Source organism: Aphelocoma coerulescens, chromosome 6, assembly GCF_041296385.1.
Source record: "Aphelocoma coerulescens isolate FSJ_1873_10779 chromosome 6, UR_Acoe_1.0, whole genome shotgun sequence".
Classification (NCBI taxonomy): domain Eukaryota; kingdom Metazoa; phylum Chordata; class Aves; order Passeriformes; family Corvidae; genus Aphelocoma; species Aphelocoma coerulescens.
Window position 1 is genome coordinate 16064706 of NC_091020.1, and position 18226 is coordinate 16082931.

At 39.5% G+C, this 18226-nt stretch overlaps 1 protein-coding gene across 12 annotated transcripts in view; it reads left to right on the forward strand.

Moving 5' to 3' along the window:
* Positions 1-18226, forward strand: part of NDST2 (N-deacetylase and N-sulfotransferase 2) — a 138730-nt gene that overhangs the window by 13607 nt on the left and 106897 nt on the right. The gene's annotated exons all lie outside the window — the stretch shown is intronic.

An 18226-nucleotide genomic window follows, 5' to 3' on the forward strand; every position in this document is an offset into this window, starting at 1 on the left:
AGTACTTTTAAAAGTGAGACAACTTAAAGAATAAAAATACAGCCAAACATGTCTTCACACAGCTCTAGGGTGTAAACCACAAATGCAAGATTCTGGTTTTCCCTGTCATTAGGCTTTATCTGGAGAAAGCATTCAGTCAGGATACAGATATTGTTTGCACTTCGTGGCTTAGTGATTTAGAAACCCTCTGTATGATCTACCATGATGGGACTGATAACACCAAATCTGAAAATGGGTGTTGAGAGAGCTGCTCGTTTTGTCCTGTCTTCGCAACTCTTTCACGCTGGTGTTACAGTCTCTAATACCAGCTCTCTGTTGGGATATGGTAACTTTTCCTGGGGCTGTGTGGAGTTCCATCCTCATTTGCAGTCATGACCTTTTACCACGGGTGTCTTCAGTGTAGCTATGAAACTGCTGACAGAGCTGGGGAGGTGGTTGCAAGGCTTGCAAGCACAAATGCCAGGACTTTCATGATAGCCAGAAAAACAAGAGGGAGCTTTCAGTCAAATGAAATGGGAATGACCTTGTATGCACAGACATTAGGATATAATACTCAAATCCTAAAATTTAAATTTCCTAATTATCCTTAGGTAATACTTCTTTAGAAAATCTTATCTAGCTTGCTTCCATCTGTCTTGAAGGAAAAGGAAGGAGATGCAGGAAGAAATGTTAGGGTGGGATTCTTTTTTCATGTAAAGTTATGGGAACAAGCTGGCTACTGCAGTGAAATCCATCCTGTGAATGTGAGGAGACTTCTTATCCCTTTTTTCTGCTTGTAAGGCTGGCTTCACTGAGACTGCAGAAATCAGTGTGGAGTACAAGGAAAGAAAGTAGAAATGGGTTTTGACTAATACTGATCTGCATCTAGCTTTGTGTTGGTAATACTGGTGCAGAAGATTATTTGTCCTATCACTGTCACTCAAGATCATCTTAAACAGTGATGAGAAAGTGTCACAGAAAAATTCTTATAAGTGTTGGTTAATTTTTGTTGGGTTTGGAAATTACAAATTCTAGGAAGCAGTACTTGAGAGCAGTGAGTTGCAATACTTTTTCCTCTGTTACAGTTGCTCAGGTATGCTGTCTCTCTCCTGGGGAGCAAGTCATACAATGCGTTTTTTTGGCTTGGCAAGCTTCTTGCACGAGCTCAGCATTGCCATTACACTGCTAGCACAGCATAGTTATGCTTCAAATGTACTAGCTGCAGAGGCCGTACATGACTACTGACTTTTTTGAGTGCTACAATATTCAGTGTTCAGCTTGCGGCCTTTTATTAAAGGGGTCTCATTGGCAGTGCCAAGTGCTTTAAAAATTCTGTGCCCATTTAATGTAGCTCATATTGGGCATAACTAATCACTGGTAGGGCTTAAAACCTTTGCTGTATAATGCATCTGGGAGCAGGTAGCTATAAGACAGAGGAATCCCCTTTCTTTTCCTTCTTCACTAAAAGCTCATTCTTAATATAAAGGTCCAGTTGCTGCTGTTTCTTGTACAGTGTGCAAAGCACAGCAGTATGTGGGCAGCAAACTAATGCAAAGTGTTCTCCTGTCTAGTGTTTCATTGGTCTTTCTGCCTGAGGCTTTGCAACCTTGGTCTTTTTTAGTTAAAATCTTTAAACAATGGATTATCTGTTTTCAAAGGCTTTAGAGGATTTGAAATAGCAGTCACCCTTAGGCATTTGGCTCAAGATTACAGCAATAAATACATTCATCACAGCCCCCTGGCCCTTCCAAGAGCCAGGCAGTCATAAGATTACCTCTGCCATATTCCTCTGCTTCTAACTCCAGTGAAGTGTGTCACGCTGTTAAGAATTCGAGGTAAGCGCTGTTCTTCCTGAGCATTTGCACTCAGATGGTTTGTAAGAAGAGGGGGGGAGCTGTGTGTGGTGAGGTTGAGAGCACCTGCAATAGGCAGACTTCATTCTTGCTGCAATGTTGGCTTTTACAGCATTACCAATTTGTATTTTCCAGGAGATCAGAAACCTTTTTGGAAAGCCTGGTTTGCTTTTTTCTCCCCAAGGTCCAGCAGTCTGAAAATTTCAAAAGGCTTTAAAATTTTAACATTGGAATGTAATTTTAATCAATATTGACATTTCCGATCTTTGCGTGCCGGCTGCTATTCTTCTGAATGATATTTCTGGGACTGGAAGAGGCCCCGTGCCAGAGATTACAAACCAATTGCTACCCAGTTGTGATATCTGACGTGGCAATTTCTGTACAAGTGCTTCCTGATTGCACTGTTTAAAGAGTCAAGTGTAATGTTTTATTCTGTTGCTATGAAATCTAAAGTAGTTTACAGATATCGGATGTTCCGCTGTGTTGCTTTGGAGAAAGATGTCAGCTTTCAGAAGGAGACCCAAAAGTCAGTTCCAGTAAAAAGCTACATTTTCTAAAGCATTTTATTTCTGGGTAGAAGAGCTGTTTGTTTTGTGACTTTACACGGGCTGTGCTTTGCACAGTGGGGCTTACTTCTTCTAAAGAGAAGCTGTATCTCAGGAAAGTTCATTGCATAGAGAGATCTGTGATGTCTGTATATCTGTGAAGATTTCGCTCTTAACAGCTTCTATTGATTTTCACCAAGTGCTATTTCCCAGCCTTCTGAGCTGTTATCACACCACATCACGTTGCTCATCACAATTAAATAATTTGTGCTGGCTGGCCACTGGCTTTATCAAAAGACTCTCCCAACACAGGTATGCAAATTGCAAAGAGAAAATTGGATTCTCTTTGGCTTTTGTACTTTGCTTCATTTTATTTTTTCTTTCCAGCAAGTAAATAATGATAAACATTTATTAAACTGCACTGTGTGCTTTCAAAGTTTATAACACACATTACTTTTGCCTTGGGAAACTTCCATCTTACTTTTCAGCAAAAGGTGACAGTATTTAAAATATTTGTAAATAGAGGGAGTCAGCTTCAGCCCTTTGTCACATAAATTTTTATCAAAAGATGGTGGAAGCATGGAGTCTTTTTGGGGGGCTAGTACATGCAATGTTTGCAGCATTTCTTTACTGTAGTTTTAGTCTTTACCACCATTCCTTAATTCCCTTTCCAGGGAAAAAGTAGTCTTTTTTTTTTTAGTCGGTAGATAAGAACTGGTAACTTAACTGAGCAGTGTAGCAGGTTTGTCTTTGCCATAGAGTATCTTGGTGTGGAGGCTGGGGTCATTTTTTAATATAGATTGTGAACATAAACTATAATGAACATGAATATCCATTAATGTGGTTTTGACTATCAAAAAGAATGGAAGTATATATGCAAAGTATATGTAATATGTGGTTACTGATACTGGCATTGCACCTAGAATGCTCTTTTGTGCTCCCATGAGAATTAACTGAGAGATACAATGTCAAGGGAATAGCTATGTCTTTAGCATGCTAAAGACTTTGTAGGGCTGGTTAGAAATGCTGAAGATGCCAGCACCACGGGACATGTGTGAGCCTGGGTCTCCCCTGGATTGCTGATCCATTCCTGTTGGATATGGTCAGCACTGGAGCTGTACCAGAACTGAGAAGCTGTCCTGTAGGCTGCACTCTGCAGTTTCTGTTTAGAGGGGAGAGGAGGGAACTCCTGTGCTGGGACATCCCAGTGTTATGAACTGGAGCAGGCCAGCTACAGACTGATGGTTAAAGGAGATGGAAGCTGAAGCTTCTAGGCTGTGGGAACTATGGCTGTTGAAAAAAGATTGCAGAACCACAAAATACTGAGTTGGAAGAGACCCACAAGCATCATCACATCCAGCTCTTAAGTGAATGGCCCGTAAGGGGATCACAGCCTTGTTCTTAGCACCATGTTCCAACCAACTGAGCTAATCTCAGTCTGATTTGAGGAACTGGCGTTCATAGAAATGGATTTTTATGAACTGGGGTTCATAGAAATGGTGGGTGTGCTGAGGTGCTAGTAGGTTTTTGGGTGCTAATGAAATGGAAAATACTGCGTCAGGTGGGTACTGCATCTGTCAGCTTGTGTTGCCAAAAGAGAAACGTTAGACAGGGAATTGACAGATGACCAGCAAGGACGGGCAAGCATGGCATGAGGAACATGAGAAGGTTAGATGGGAAGGACGGGTTTTGGAGGAGAAAGGAAGATGAAATAGCTAAGCTACAGATAGCAAGAAGCAGATATAAAGCTTTGTAGCATCTTCCTGTGCCTTGGGTGGATTCTAGGTCTCTGAATCTGAAGACCTGGCTGTCAGAAAATACCTAAAACCTTTTGGCAATGCTGCTTCAGTTCTGTAGTTCTTCCATCCTGAGAACAACCACCTATAGTTGCTATAACTTATAGCTAGCCCAAGATGCCCCTGTGGCTTATCAGATGATTGCTCAGCCCATGTGATACCAGTGGGATGCTTGTGTAGTGGAGTCTGTCATTTAAGATTTTGCTTTAACATTGGAACTGTAGACACAGTTGGAGAAGAGACGTACATGGAGGCATGTGTATGGATGTACACCACCACATTCAGAAGGTTGTGAGGACAAACACTCATAACATAGAACATATCAGAATGAGTTTTGTTTGAGCAACTTTGATATGTCCTTCTTATATAAAACAAGTTCTAGCATGCATGAATCATAAAAATACAGTGGAAAAATTGAATTTTTCAGAAGTTGTTGTTTTAATTCTACCATCTATACGTGCTTTATTGTGATTACTGTAAGGAAGAAAGCATGCTACAGATTGAGGATTACTTTCTATCTCCTGGTATTAATTGACCTTTTGGAAACCAACAGTGTGAGTAAGCATTGTTTATGTATTACTTCTTGCTGGTGCTTAAGAGTGCTATGTGCAGTTTGCAGCTTTAAAATACTCTGTCTTGGGAGCTGAGCTTGCTCAGACTTTTTTCCCTGCCTTTGGGAAATAATGAGTTGGAAAAAAAAGTTGTACCTTGAATTACTTCCTGTATTTTGTCCTTTGGTCTTCTCTTCTGTGACAACAGCATCAGTGTTTTGGTCTAAATGGTAGTGAGGGTTTGCTAGAGTGTGGGGAGAAAAATAAAGTGAACACTTTTAGGGGAAAAGGAAGTGGAGAAGTTGAGGGTGGGCGATTCTGTGAAGCGCTTAATATAGAGCTATGAGTCAGCAATTTCCTTTTGCAGTCATCTTGTCCAGATGGGGTATTTTCTTTTACCTTATCAAGCCAGCCTCTTTTTCTATCCTGATTCTATAGGGAAAAAAAAGCCTGCAAGAATAACATGCAGTGGCACAGATGGTTTTTTTAGGTCATGGAACTCAGAGCAAGGTGACAGGCAAGAATCCACTGTGGGAGAGCAGATCCCACAGATGGAAGGATAAGTGATGGTTGGATCCCTCTCCTAATTCGTCTCCGTTTCCTAGCAGCCCAAATCATTGAGCACCTTGCATTTGTGTCGCCTGTGAAGAAGTGTGCAGCTCCGAAATATATTCTAACATAATAACTAATATGCAAAGTCTGTAGATAAGACAAGTTATTGTGAGTGAATGAGAGGAAATCTTTTTAGACTCAAGAGTGAAGCAATAGAGAGGTATGGCTCCCGTTTCATCCCAGTGGCATATTATCAGAGAGTAATTTCACTAGTTACACTGTTTAAAGTTTCCTTTAGAGGGGAAAAGACTATTACTTTATTATTGTTTTCTACATAAAGAATTCAACATTATTTTCCAGGAGAATTGCTTCCTTTGTAATTAATGTGTGTAGATATTTAAATCTGGACGCTCTTAGTGGAGTTGCTGTGTTTTCTGTAGACTTGAGTATCTTTTGTTGCATTAGTCCTATTTGTTTTGCAGTTGATGATGTAGCTGAGCAGTCCTGTGGTCTGGTACTTTATTCTTGAGCAGTTCTGAACAAAAATATCTGTGTGGTCAGTGGTTCTAGGTACTATAACTAAAGCAGACCTATTTTTCCATATTACCTAGTTAAAATCCACGTCTTCACACTGAATAGACTAAAGAAGTTAACAGTAAGTTGATCACTATGTTAAAAAAAAAAAAAAGCTTCACCTCTGTGCTGTTACAAGGCCAGCTTGTTGTAACGCTGCTGCTGACAACCTGCATGCAAATTTTGTGGTGTGTGCCTCTTTGGTAACTTTGTTGAAATTCTTTATTTGGAGTAGTCAGCATACAGATTGAACAAGAAGTATAGGATGCAGTAAATGCTGGTGTTACTGCCTGCTGACCTGTGTCTGGTGTGGGCTTCATTTCTGAGGCTGTGCAGGGCTGGTTGTGAGCCACCTGCCCTTAGGGCTAGAGGGAGGGCTGGTGGTGGAGTGGGCATTAGATCTCCCAGAGCAGAAAGTTGGGTCAGGAGACAGTTGCAGACTTTGCTGATGGATTTGAAAAAACAAACCGCAAGTCAATCACCTTCTTCTACTTCTTCAGCAGCACTCAAAATGAAAAAGTCACTGCCTACATTTTTCTATATTAAAGGACAAACTTACTGTGCAAGGTGTTGAGGATTGGAAGAGAAACTTAGGCAAAAGAGAGAAAATAAATGCAGAAAAGTCCTTTCTAAAATGTTTTTGAAAGGAGATCTTGGTTTGTGATTGACCTTTTCATTTTGCACCCAATGTTGAATTCAGCTGTTTTGAAGCTCTAGGTAGTTTGTCTATGCTAGAAGTAATTATTTGGGATCAAATGAAAAATGGCATTTGCTTAAGGACTTTTATGAAGTGCTCTTGCCATTTATTTCATCTGCATAACGTACATCGGTAGAAGGTGCCTGTGGTATCTACTATAACCCTGCTCCTTGACTCCTTTATTTGCAAGGAAGTATTTTTATTTATTTGTTGGTACTATTTTAGGGAAAGGTGAACACAGGTGAATTCAGTAGAGCACAAATTACTCTGAAAATAGTTAAACTGAGTTTCCCATTATGGAAAGAGAGAAACAGGAGAGCAGTAGCTTATCTCCACAACAGGTCTTTGTCCTTTCAGTGTTTGTGGGTAGATCTTGTATCGTTGTTTGTTTTTTTCACAAGACTTGATAAAATGCTGGTTCCTTAAGTAGGTGTCTCTGAATTGTGTCACAGATTCACTGGAAGGATGTGTGCAGTGAAAGGGGTAGCAGCAGATGTAGTGTCTGTGCTGCATCAGAGAGGGAGAGTCAGGCAAGTGGGACCATCTTCACTTACAGTCTGTGTTGACAAGGAGGAGGTCAGTGAGTACCTAACATATTTAACTTCTTCGCATTAGGTAAACATGCCAAAAGTCTTGAAAAATGCTGTTTCACTGACATTTTGTTGTATGAACACTTTGAATGTCTCTGGCTCATCCAGACTGAACGCTCCTTGTCATAACCTCTCTCTAAAGTGCCAAAAGACCTTTTCCTGTACATCTGAAAAGCACAATGTCATCTCTACTTGGTTATTGCCAGCATCAAATTACTCGAAACCGTTGCATGAGCTTTTCTCATTTCAGAATTAGTGGTGATCTCATCATTAGGCCTATCGGAGACATCCTTTAATATTTTAAAAACTGTTGAATCATCTGGAGTTGTTCTTCTAATAAATGGAGAGATTATTTTACCCAAGTAGAACCCTGATGGCTAACATCAGGGAGATATTAGGTCTCTTTAGCCGTACTTAGATATCCATCCATGTTTTCCAATTGTCAAGACAAGAAAAGCTGAAATCAGGTAAGAGTACATCTGAAGATGGATAGCAAGATATTTAATCTATTTCAGGGACACCATTAATTGCAGGAGATTAATTAATGGCTGTGTGAGGCTCTTTAATGGGGGAGAGGGTCACACAGTTCCTATCCAGGTTTTCAATGATGGAGAGGAAGCCAGCCAGCACACTGATGGGGTTTGGCTTTTGCTGCTCTAAGTAGTTCTGGCCAGATTAGGAGAGAAGATCCAGTTCATGACAGTGAAAAGTATAAGGAAGTGCTTTACTCAGCTGCTCGAACAGTTTGTGGTGGATGAAGAGACCAAATTACTGTATTGTAATCTCAAATGGGTTGTTCATTGTATTTCTTTCTTTCTGTCAATTAGTTGAGTAATCTCAGTAATCTTTATGTATTGTTTGGCTGGTTTTTATACGTGCTACCTCAGATTTCTGTAAACCAGCATCATGAGGACACCAGCTGCTTCAAACTTCACATTCTGCAGGTAGGAATCACATATAAAGGCAAGTTCAAATGAGCAGTACTCCGGTGAATGGCTGATTCATACAGCTGTTCAACCATCAAGGGAGGTGTGAATCTTTCTGGTATACCACAGTTATGCTGACATGCTCAGAAAACTTTGTATTATCATCATTCCTTGGGGTAATGGTATTACTGGTCCTCTTCTTTCTAGGCCTGGGTGTTGAGCTGTGAGGAAGGTGCTCTGAGCTCTGCCCTTCAAGCCTTAGTGCAGGGGCACATATAAAAGGTAATCCTGCTGTTAAGAAACATAATCTCAGGCAGAGAATGTGCAGTGCATGCATTGTCAGTATCTTTCATACTGATTGCGGCATCTTTACAAATTACTGTGATTGCAGAGTCATTGCTATTTGTGAAATTGTTCTTCTATAAAAAAGATCTTGTGAAAGGGATATTGACAATTTTTGGTTCGAAGTAGTGGTTTAGTTAGAGATACCTTGCTGTCATCAGAAAGGGAAACTGTCAGTGATACAATGAGAGTAACAAATGCAGTTCTGGCCAAAGGAAATATATTTCACTCAGTACATGAATTAGTGTGTGGAATGTATTGCTACAGTACATCATTGAGAGTAAAAATGTGTAGGGTCAAAAATAAGCTGATATTTATGGGTCAGTTATATAGACAAATCCTGCAAATGAAAACAAACTTTTTAAGGTCTTCTGGACAGCTTCTTTGAGCTCAAGGGTATCCATAAGTGTAAAGAATAGTAAGAAGGACTGTTTTTCCTTATTCCTATTTTGCAAGTTTGTCTTTAGGACTTTCTTCTGCTAGTCTTTGAAATACCTGGAACTGGACAGTACAGATGGTAGAAACTGATGTGAATGGGTTCTAGGCCAAATTCAGAATGAGTTTCTCATGTCTTGTATAATTTTGAAGTGTTGTAAATAACTATGGTTCTTGTCAGATCACAAAGCAATTACAAATATCCCATTAAAAACAAGGTGTTAAATTCAGATAATTACACGAGTGATAAAATATTTGGTAGAAATGTGGTCTGCATTGCAGATAAACACTGAAAATCGGAGTTTTGACAGGACTGAGGAAAAATGTAGTTCAGGGGGGTTTTTTGTCTCCCTATTTTTTTGTGGTATGCTCAAGAGCTGTAACAGAGAGTAGACCTAGTTGTTACTTGGATGGGTCACACAATGGCACATCTTCAACTTGTTCTCAAATCATGTTCAATTTAAATAAAGTCCAGTGTTAGCTCATTTTGGACAGAAGTCTGTGTGCTGTGGGGTTTGCCTAAACCTTTGTCCTTGTTGAGAAACTGAGGAGAGGTTACAGGCCTGTGCCAGTGCTCAACCCTTGCTCCACAAGAGTGTGACTCATAAGTTAGCAGTTTCTGTGCTGGTCACAAACACAAAAGTATTTACAAAGCAGTTGCTACCTCTCCTAGATGATTAGGCTTCTCTTTGGGGTTTTTTTTGGGCAAAAAGGTACCATTCAGATCCTTATTGGTTCTGTTAGTCACAGTTCTTAAAAAATTCACTTGCTTCATGTATTTGGAAACTGCAGTTTATGAACAGAAGGTCACATCTGTATCTGAAGGCCAAATTACTGATACTGTTTTAGGGAGTTATTGTTTGCTACCCATTCAATCATCAAGTGCCAGTAAATTAATGATAGCAGTGTACTGCTGTTATAGCATGTTATCTTTTGGTTGTATAAAAACAGGAAGACTTGTCGGCAATAGAAGATCTGAAAAGAAACTGTTTAAACAATACAGGCATTATAATTTTGGGCATCTTTTTGCGTTTGTGTGTCTGGCTTATGCTTTTTCACCTATATGCCGGCATTTCTTGGCCTGAGCTCTGTTCCCTTTTTTGTTGTGGTGTCAGATACTGGCCTCTCAGACAGGCATGACTGACCTGATGTGGTATCACAGTTCATAAACAGCCTTTGAAAATTAGGGCGTCCTCCCAGTTAGGGCTGAGCTCTGTGTGTTGGAATTGCAGTGCTGGACCAGGACTGGCATGGTAAGGGATGCTGCTGCTGGGACCTGAGGTGCATTGGGAGGGGTTCATGGTCTCAGGCTTGGAATAGTGGAGGACGGAATGGGAAAGAATAAAATGGGATGAGTGTATTTTAACTGATGTTTTCTGGTTTTTAGTTTTCCTCATTTACAAGTTCACTCAGTGTGTGTTGATTAGTTTTGATTCTTTGCTACCTCCTTGACTTGTATTATGTCAAAAATAAAAGGGTCCAAACATTTATATGCCATACATTTAGATGCCAAAGGCACCTTTGTGTAACAGCTGTTACTTAAGAACTTAAGTTTTTTATTATAATCCACTGGAGAGAAACTAATGCTATTGAAAAGTTACTGTTTTGTATAGATATGTGATATTTTTATATCTGTCCTCTTTTAGCATATGGTTGTTGTGCACAGTGCTTTATTGCCATCTATGTCTTCTTGTCCCACCATTTCCCTTCATATCCTGTTTTTCCTTCTCAATGCTGAAGTCAAAATATATGCTGCTAAAACTAGGGATTCTCTTTTTTCGTATCGTGGAGAATAAATTTGTGGTTGGAATTGTTTTCATCCAAGCTGAAATTCTTTCTGCTTTCCTGGAATTTCTTGGATACTACAATTGAAAGGATATTGGCCATGTATTAGTGCATATGTGGCTGAAAAGAGTATGTGGAAGTCAAAAGCTGGTATTTTCTTTCCTTCTGTTTTTAAAGACAGAAACTAACTATAGTGAATGTTAAACAGATGGCCATGCTGTTGCATAATAAATATTTGAAGAAAATTAAATTATGTCCTGCCTGTTTGCTGATGACAGTTTCAGCCCCCATAGTAACAGCAGTAATAATAATAATAGGAGGATTTACAGTGTATTTATTTTTTAATTCTCAAAGTGAGCTACCTAGGAAGGTCATTTAAGGAGATATTTTTTAATGTGGGAAAGATAAGTGATGTACTGAGGTCATCCAGCATGTCAGAGAGTCTCTTGAAAGAGCATGCCAGCGTCCCCTTCACTTCCAGACAGTATGTTTCCATTTTAAACCATGCTGACTTGCAAATACATACTTGAGTACTTCCACAGAACTCTGGTTTTTGATGTGGTTTTTTTCCTTAATTCCAACCTAATTGTTCATAAATGTTAAGTTGCCAAGAGGAGATAATAAAACAAGACTTGCATTCCTGTCCGGTGTACTTGAGCAAAAAAACCCCTGCACTGCAGGTCTTCCTGAGAGTTTTGTTGTGAAGAGATGGTGCTGGATGCCAGAGAGATGATGAAGACTTAGCTGAAATGAGGGGTTTTATTTATACAGCTGAGTTTCATCTTGTGATATTAATAGCATATAGTCATTTCTTTTGGATAGAGGGGATGGATACTGTATTTAGCAGAGGTCGGTGTGCTGCTCTTTCTGCCATGAGCCAGAAAATCCCATTGCCTTTAACTGTTCCCATGCATTACCTGTCTTTACTGGCAGGAGTCTTCTGTAAATCATTCTGATGTTGCAAGTTTGAAAGCTCTGCAAGAGATACACGATGAGGACAAGAATTGCAGTAGTTCACTTAAAGATGAGAAGACTGGACAGCAGATCAGGTTCATCGCAGCAACAAAGTTATCTGGCCTATGGGCCTCCCCCTTTTCTCAGGATTCTGCAGATGTGCTGGAGGGCAGGTTGAGCAGTTTATGAATTGTCTCAATTACCCATTTCCCGCTAACTTTTACTGATACTTTTCCATCCTTTGCAAGTAATTATATCCCATAATAGAAGTGGAACTGGTGCTTATTGCATGATAATTTGCATGATGGGAGTAGTTTGCTGCTGTATTGCAGCAGAGCATGTAATCTGGTGGGTGAGTGGGATGGGTTTTGGATTTGTGGGGGTTTTTTTCCAATTGGTGGGGGAAACAAGGCCTGGAATTCTTCACTGCCTCTGTATAAATTTGTCATCTGTCCCAGGGTAAAGATATATTAATAGTATCCTGATCTCTTATATGCATGGTTGGTCCTGTTGCCTGGATACAAACATAAAGTGATTAGAAAGATATCATTAATATAAAGTGAACAAAATAGGTCATAAAACTACCCAGTTAGATGTTTTTCCCGTGTGCCCACCATGCATGCTGGTACTTGACTCTTTTGCTCGCTTGTTGCAGATTGTGCTTTGCTGTAATGCTGCATTAGGCTTTTCACTAAGCTGCAAGTGTAACCTGTGTCATATTTTCTACCAGTTCTTCTTCTCTGATTTCTTCACTGTTCTTTGAAATAGACCCTTATCAGTTTTTCTTACATCATTTGTATCCTTCTGTGGTCTGTTACCTTTGCATGTCTTTGATCAAATGCTGTTGTGTCTTCTGAACTTCTTTCAGTATGCAGTTGTATTTTTAGTTTCTGGGTACTGCATTACTCTTCTTGGTAAATAGATGCACTGTCACATAAAGGAGTGTTAAAAACACTACAAAAGCCCCTTGTTTTTTAACTTCTCCCTAGGGCCTTGTGATGGATTTGTTAGGGCTCTGGGGAGATGTCCCTTTCTAACCTAGCTTCTAGTTTATCTGTTCACTTTCCATCGTTTCCTGCAACGTTTCTGATTTTCTTCATTAAAACATATACTCAATTCTGATACCACTCTTAGCTTTTTTTGCATGCTTTTTTTCAAGTGTAGATGAAAATGTGACTAGTTTGCTTTTTTCTTCAGTTACTCCTTTATTTCTTAAGGTCTTCACTCTAACTTAAGGTGAGATTTTTCTCTTTCCAGCTGTTCTAGTGTAGCACTCCATCATGCTGTAGTTTTAAGAGTGAAGTAAGTAAAGTAATTTTTTACTTCTCCTGATTTAACAAGAGCTGCTGGAGGTGGACTGCAGTGACAGAGTTCCTAGTTTGCTTCAGTTGTGAAATAAGCTGTTCACTTAAACCCTGCTTGTGTAGGCCTTTGGTATGAACTGGCATGAACTTATGAGAAGGGAAGAATGAAAATAGTGATAGCGGCTTCCTAAATCCAGGAATGTAAAGATAACATTTCCTGGTTTCTTTTGGAGAATTGTTGCATGTTGTTCAACCACCAGCATTACTGTGAATGAGCATTAGGCACAGGCATCATACATGTGTGTTATTTGGTGATAAGGGAAAGGAATACAGGATTGATTTTGTTAATTAATGAGCTATAACTGTGATTAGAAAATTTGACCGAGGCTGCTTGCTCTGCTTTTCGTGTGAACTTTGGCAGTTCACTTCATTGCTGTCTCAGTTCTGTTTGTGTAAAATTAAGATTAATACTCTGTTCTACTTGTGTGCTATACCCATTTCTTTTGAAAAGTATGTGGTACAGCATCTGTCTTCCGTTAGCCATACAGAAATTTGATTACATATACAGATACAGTTAAAATCCTAGAGTGGTTTTGGTTGGAAGAGACCTTAAAAATTACCTAGTTACTAGCCCTCCTGCCATGACCAGGGGCACCTTTCCGCTAGCTCAGGTTGCTCAAAGCTGATCCAACCTGGCTTGAACACTTCCAGGATGGGGCATCTGCAGCTTCTCTGCATGACGTGTTGCTATGCCTCACCACCCTCATAGTAAAGAATTTCCTGCTAATATCTAAACAAAAACTGCCCTCTTTCAGTTTAAAGCCATTCCCCCAAGTCCTATTACTATGTGCCCTTGTGAAAAGGGCAGCTGTGTGTTTAGGTAGATACATAATATGCAACAATCCTAACCTTGGCTGAAGCCTTTTGGTGTGTGCTGTAATGTAAACAGAAGTGAGAATAGGGTTGAAACAAATGATACGAGATTTTCTCAATGATTTGGTCACAAAATACAGATTCCTGTTTTTAACAGTAGGTGACATTTTTAAGTATTGTCATAATTACTGTGTGATGGCTTTCACATGTCATATGTCCATGCACAAATACATTAAAGAAAGGTTGCTGTCTGTCATTTCATGATTTTGTTTCATTGATATCATTATCATTTTATTATAACAACCAGTCTCCTTTTTGGCTTACTTTGAGGCATAGAATGCACTGATGAAAAATAGAAAAGGAGAAGAGAATGCTTTATCCAGTCAGAGAAGTGATACGTGTCATACAATGTTCTGTTCTTAGTACCTTATCAGTTGTTTTGGAGAAAGTGATAGAATATTCACTTTTTGTATTATGGAAAATTGGTAATTGGAAGAAGCCACCCTGGATTGCTCCCGTCTGAACTCAGATTATGTAGGACTCTTGTAGTCTTTCTCTCTTCTGTATTGTGGAACAGTGGACTGCTGCAGATGTTTTTGCACACCATATTTGAGGAAAGATGAGGACCAAGTAGAAGTAACTCAGGAGAAAGTAGTAGCAAAGAAAACATGACCTACAAGGAGAGAATGCAACAATCGGGTTTATTCAGGCTGGAGAAGTTAAAATAATTTTAAAATTTTTCAGTGTGCTGCAAAGAGAAAAAAAAAATCTCTTCTATGTTCATGCAGCTCAGAAGTAAAGGGCTTAAATTGTATAATTAGAATTCAGGAAAAGCTTTGCAACAGCAGAAGCAGTTAAGCAATAGACTGGACTGCCTGGAAACCTTCTGGATACTCTGTCTTGGAGGATACTAGCAGAGGTAACAGGCAAATGTGTTGGAAATGCTTAAGGTATCACTGATCACACCTGAAAGAATTTTCTTCCAAGCCTGTTGTCTGTGATTTCAAGGGTACTGAAATAGTTTCTGTATAGTTTCCCTTCAATTCTAGTCGTATTCTTTGCCCTGATAATTTAAATTGAATTTTCTTGAGGATTTTTCTTTCTGCTGAATATTGCTTTAAGTCAAGCTGGACTTAAAGACATTAAAGGTGAAGATACAGGTTTAGAAAGTATATGTTAGAGAATGCTAATATATATATATGTATAAAATGGTTTTGGTTTTTTTTTTCCTAAACATCTTATTTATTTTTTTCACAGTGCTGATCAAATGGCCATTTTCACTGACAGACAACAAATTTTTACAGGATAACTACAGGAAATTTATAGATCATAATTAAAGACCTCCCTTTTCAGTTTTTTATTTTTCTCATTTGCTTTGTTGCTGTGGCCCCAGACTGCCCAGGAGTTCTCTCTCTTAGAATTTCCTAAAATAATACACATTATTCTGTGTGTTCGACCTACCTCACTCAAGTTGTGTCCAGATGAAATTTTATTTCAGTTTTTGCTTTCTTTTGCAATTATTTAATAACAACCTGAAAGAAAATAGATGCTAATCTTTGGGAGCTCCCCAAATACCCTTCTTCCACTCTCAAAACTGATCAGTGATTCTTGTTTCATTTCTTTTTGCTGGTTTCCCGCTTGTGACAGTACTTTGTTCTTCTTGCTTGCACAGTGACTTGAGTAGCCCTTTGTGAAGGACTCGACCAAATCTTTTGAAAAAGTTCCAGTAAACAATGTGTTCTTGTATTCCTTTACTCCATCAAGTTTTTTTCTAATCCTTGAAAGAATTCAGCTCCTTAACAGATCTACCTTGTGTTCAATTCATCTTTTCTCCTCAACTATGCAGAAATCTTCACTGTTCACATGCTCTTAAGGATTCTCCTTCTGTCTGGTCCTGAGAAGTCTTTGGGTTTTTGCAGACTTCCCAGTTACAGGATTTCAGGCTTGCTTTCTGATGCTAAGGTGATGCTTACAAGTGGGAATTCAGTACAGGATCGCATGGATGTTTTTCAGCAGTGTAAGTTCTCACACAGTCCCACTCTTCTGTGCCTGCATCATCTGTGCAGATTGCCATTACAAGTATTTGTGCAGATGCTAAATGCACTGAATCTAAAATTGAAAAATAACCTGGCTCGCTACAGGGCAGTGGCAGCACGACAAAGGCAATGTGCAGCTGGTTCATGTGTGGGGAGGGGAAGGGAAGGGAGACAGCTGCTGCCTTCTAACAGCACCACTGGCTTAACTGCATATCATAACTGATGTAAGAGACATCAGATTGTGTGTTTTGGTCTTCTACTTTTGCATTAAATTTCGGCTGAGAGTAGGAAATTCTCAATAGGAAGTCACAGAAATGTAAATATAGTAGTGCTGAAAAAAACTGTATTTAGCCATGTGGAGTCCTTGTATTGTTTTATCTTACCAAAAAATGTTTGGATTTACACCTTTATTATAGGCTGGGGTCTTTCTAAACTTGTAAGATGCCGAATGTTAGAAGTGAATTAGAGGTAGATGAAGACACTAACAGAGGACCTAGAGATAGTAGAACTAATCAGAGAATATAAAAAAAAAGTACTTCCCATTTGTGGGGAGGCACTGGGGAGAATTCAGTCAAAAAAGTTTAACCGGAAATGTGTTTGTGTGTGCTCCAGGGTAGGAGTGAAACTGGAAAAACACTAGTGTTTTCAAGCACCAGAAACCTTTGGAGTGAGTAGCTGCGAAGCAGATAAATCAGTTTACAGATGTGTCATGGTAGCAAGAGGTAAATTAATGTGGTTTTGGGTTATAAAATTAAAGAGAAGTTCCTTCTTGAACAGCTGTGTGAGAGTTAACTAGCCAGTTGTACAGGCCCAAACTTCTTGTTTCTAGACAGATATAAATGAACTGAAGAGAGTGGAGGGATAAATGACAAAGGAGTACAGACCAAGGGACCCACAGGCACACATGCCTGCTTGGGCTATATGATAAGCAGAAGCATAGCTGAGAGATGTGATAAGAGTACAAATATTTGAAAGGCACGTACTTGGAAGATAGAAACTAATTAAATGAGTAAGGGGCATAACTAGAAACAAGGGAATGAGATTATAATATATATTAAAGTATGGAATAGTCCGCCCAACGGAAAGGTTGGAAGAACAAATATAAAAAAACAAATATGTAATACAGAAGACTGGTAGAAAGATTCAGGAAATAATCTAACATCAAAGAGTCAGTTTTCTAATGAGAATAGATTGAATAATTTGGAAATCTCTTTTACCCATTTAATTTATGTTTGCTTTTGAGGTATTAGGGCAAGTTGGCAGCCTTTCTTAACTCTTTAGTATTGCCTCCCTAATGCTTCCTGCTGATTCAAATCTACCTTATTGCATACCAATCTTATATGCTACCTTTCTTTAGGAAAAAAAAATGTTTAAAAAAGGAACAGTTGGGCAAACAGTATGAAAAGGTATAAGGGAAGAAGAAAGCTGAGTAAGTTTTGGGAATGAATTTTCAAGAAGGGTGTCTTGCTACGTTCTGCTTCAAAGCTGTAGCTGCAGATAAATGGGAGCAAACTAATACTGGATATAGAGGTCTCGTTGCACTGGTTTGTTTCTGTTTGCATCTAGGTGGGTGAAGGTTAAGGGAGCTCCCGGACTGTGGGTTACCGTGTGTGTTATGTGTGGCCAGCCTGCACATGATGGGATGGCATGGACAGGACATTCTTTAATGTGGAGGAAGGCAGCAGAGAATTTTTCCTTAATGAAATAAAATGCATCTTAAAATTCCATTCACAAAGTCAGTTTGGCTGCATCTGAACGGATGGGGAGCAGCCCTAAGCTGCTGTTTGGCTGTGGTGATAGGGTAAATAGTAAAATGTGTTCAGGTTCACTGCTCCCCTCTGTAGCCTCTTGTCTGGGTAGGTGCCAGCTGCCTGCTGGGCTCTGGTGTGGTGGAGGTGGACCATGAGGAGTCATCACATGAGCTGCTGCCTAAGACCCTGACTTACATGAGAAAGGACTTGCCTATGCTTGGCATTTGCTGGGTGATTCCTGTAGGGTGGAAGGCAGCCCTGGAATTAATTTGAGGAGATTAAAGAATTTGGAAAGTGTACCAGTCTGGGGATTTCCCTTTGCAAAGCAAAAAACCCAGAATCTTTGTTTTCAAACAGAACTATGAGAAAGCAATTTATGTTGTTCCATTTAATTTCTGTATGTGGTCTCTATATATCCCCAAGATCAGCTCAGTTGGTCAGAGCATGGTGCTAATAACACCAAGGCTGTGGGTTTGATCCCTGTATGGGCCATTTACTTACGAGCTGGACTCGACCATCCTTGTGGGTCTCTTCCAAGTCAGAATATTCTGTGATTCTGCTGTCATGCAGTCTGCACGAGAATTTCAGTTGCTGTCTGAGCTGTGGTATTGAGGACTTCCTATGGGGGCATGTTTTAACTGTCTCATTACAAAGAAATGTATTTATGTGAAATTTAAAGCCAAG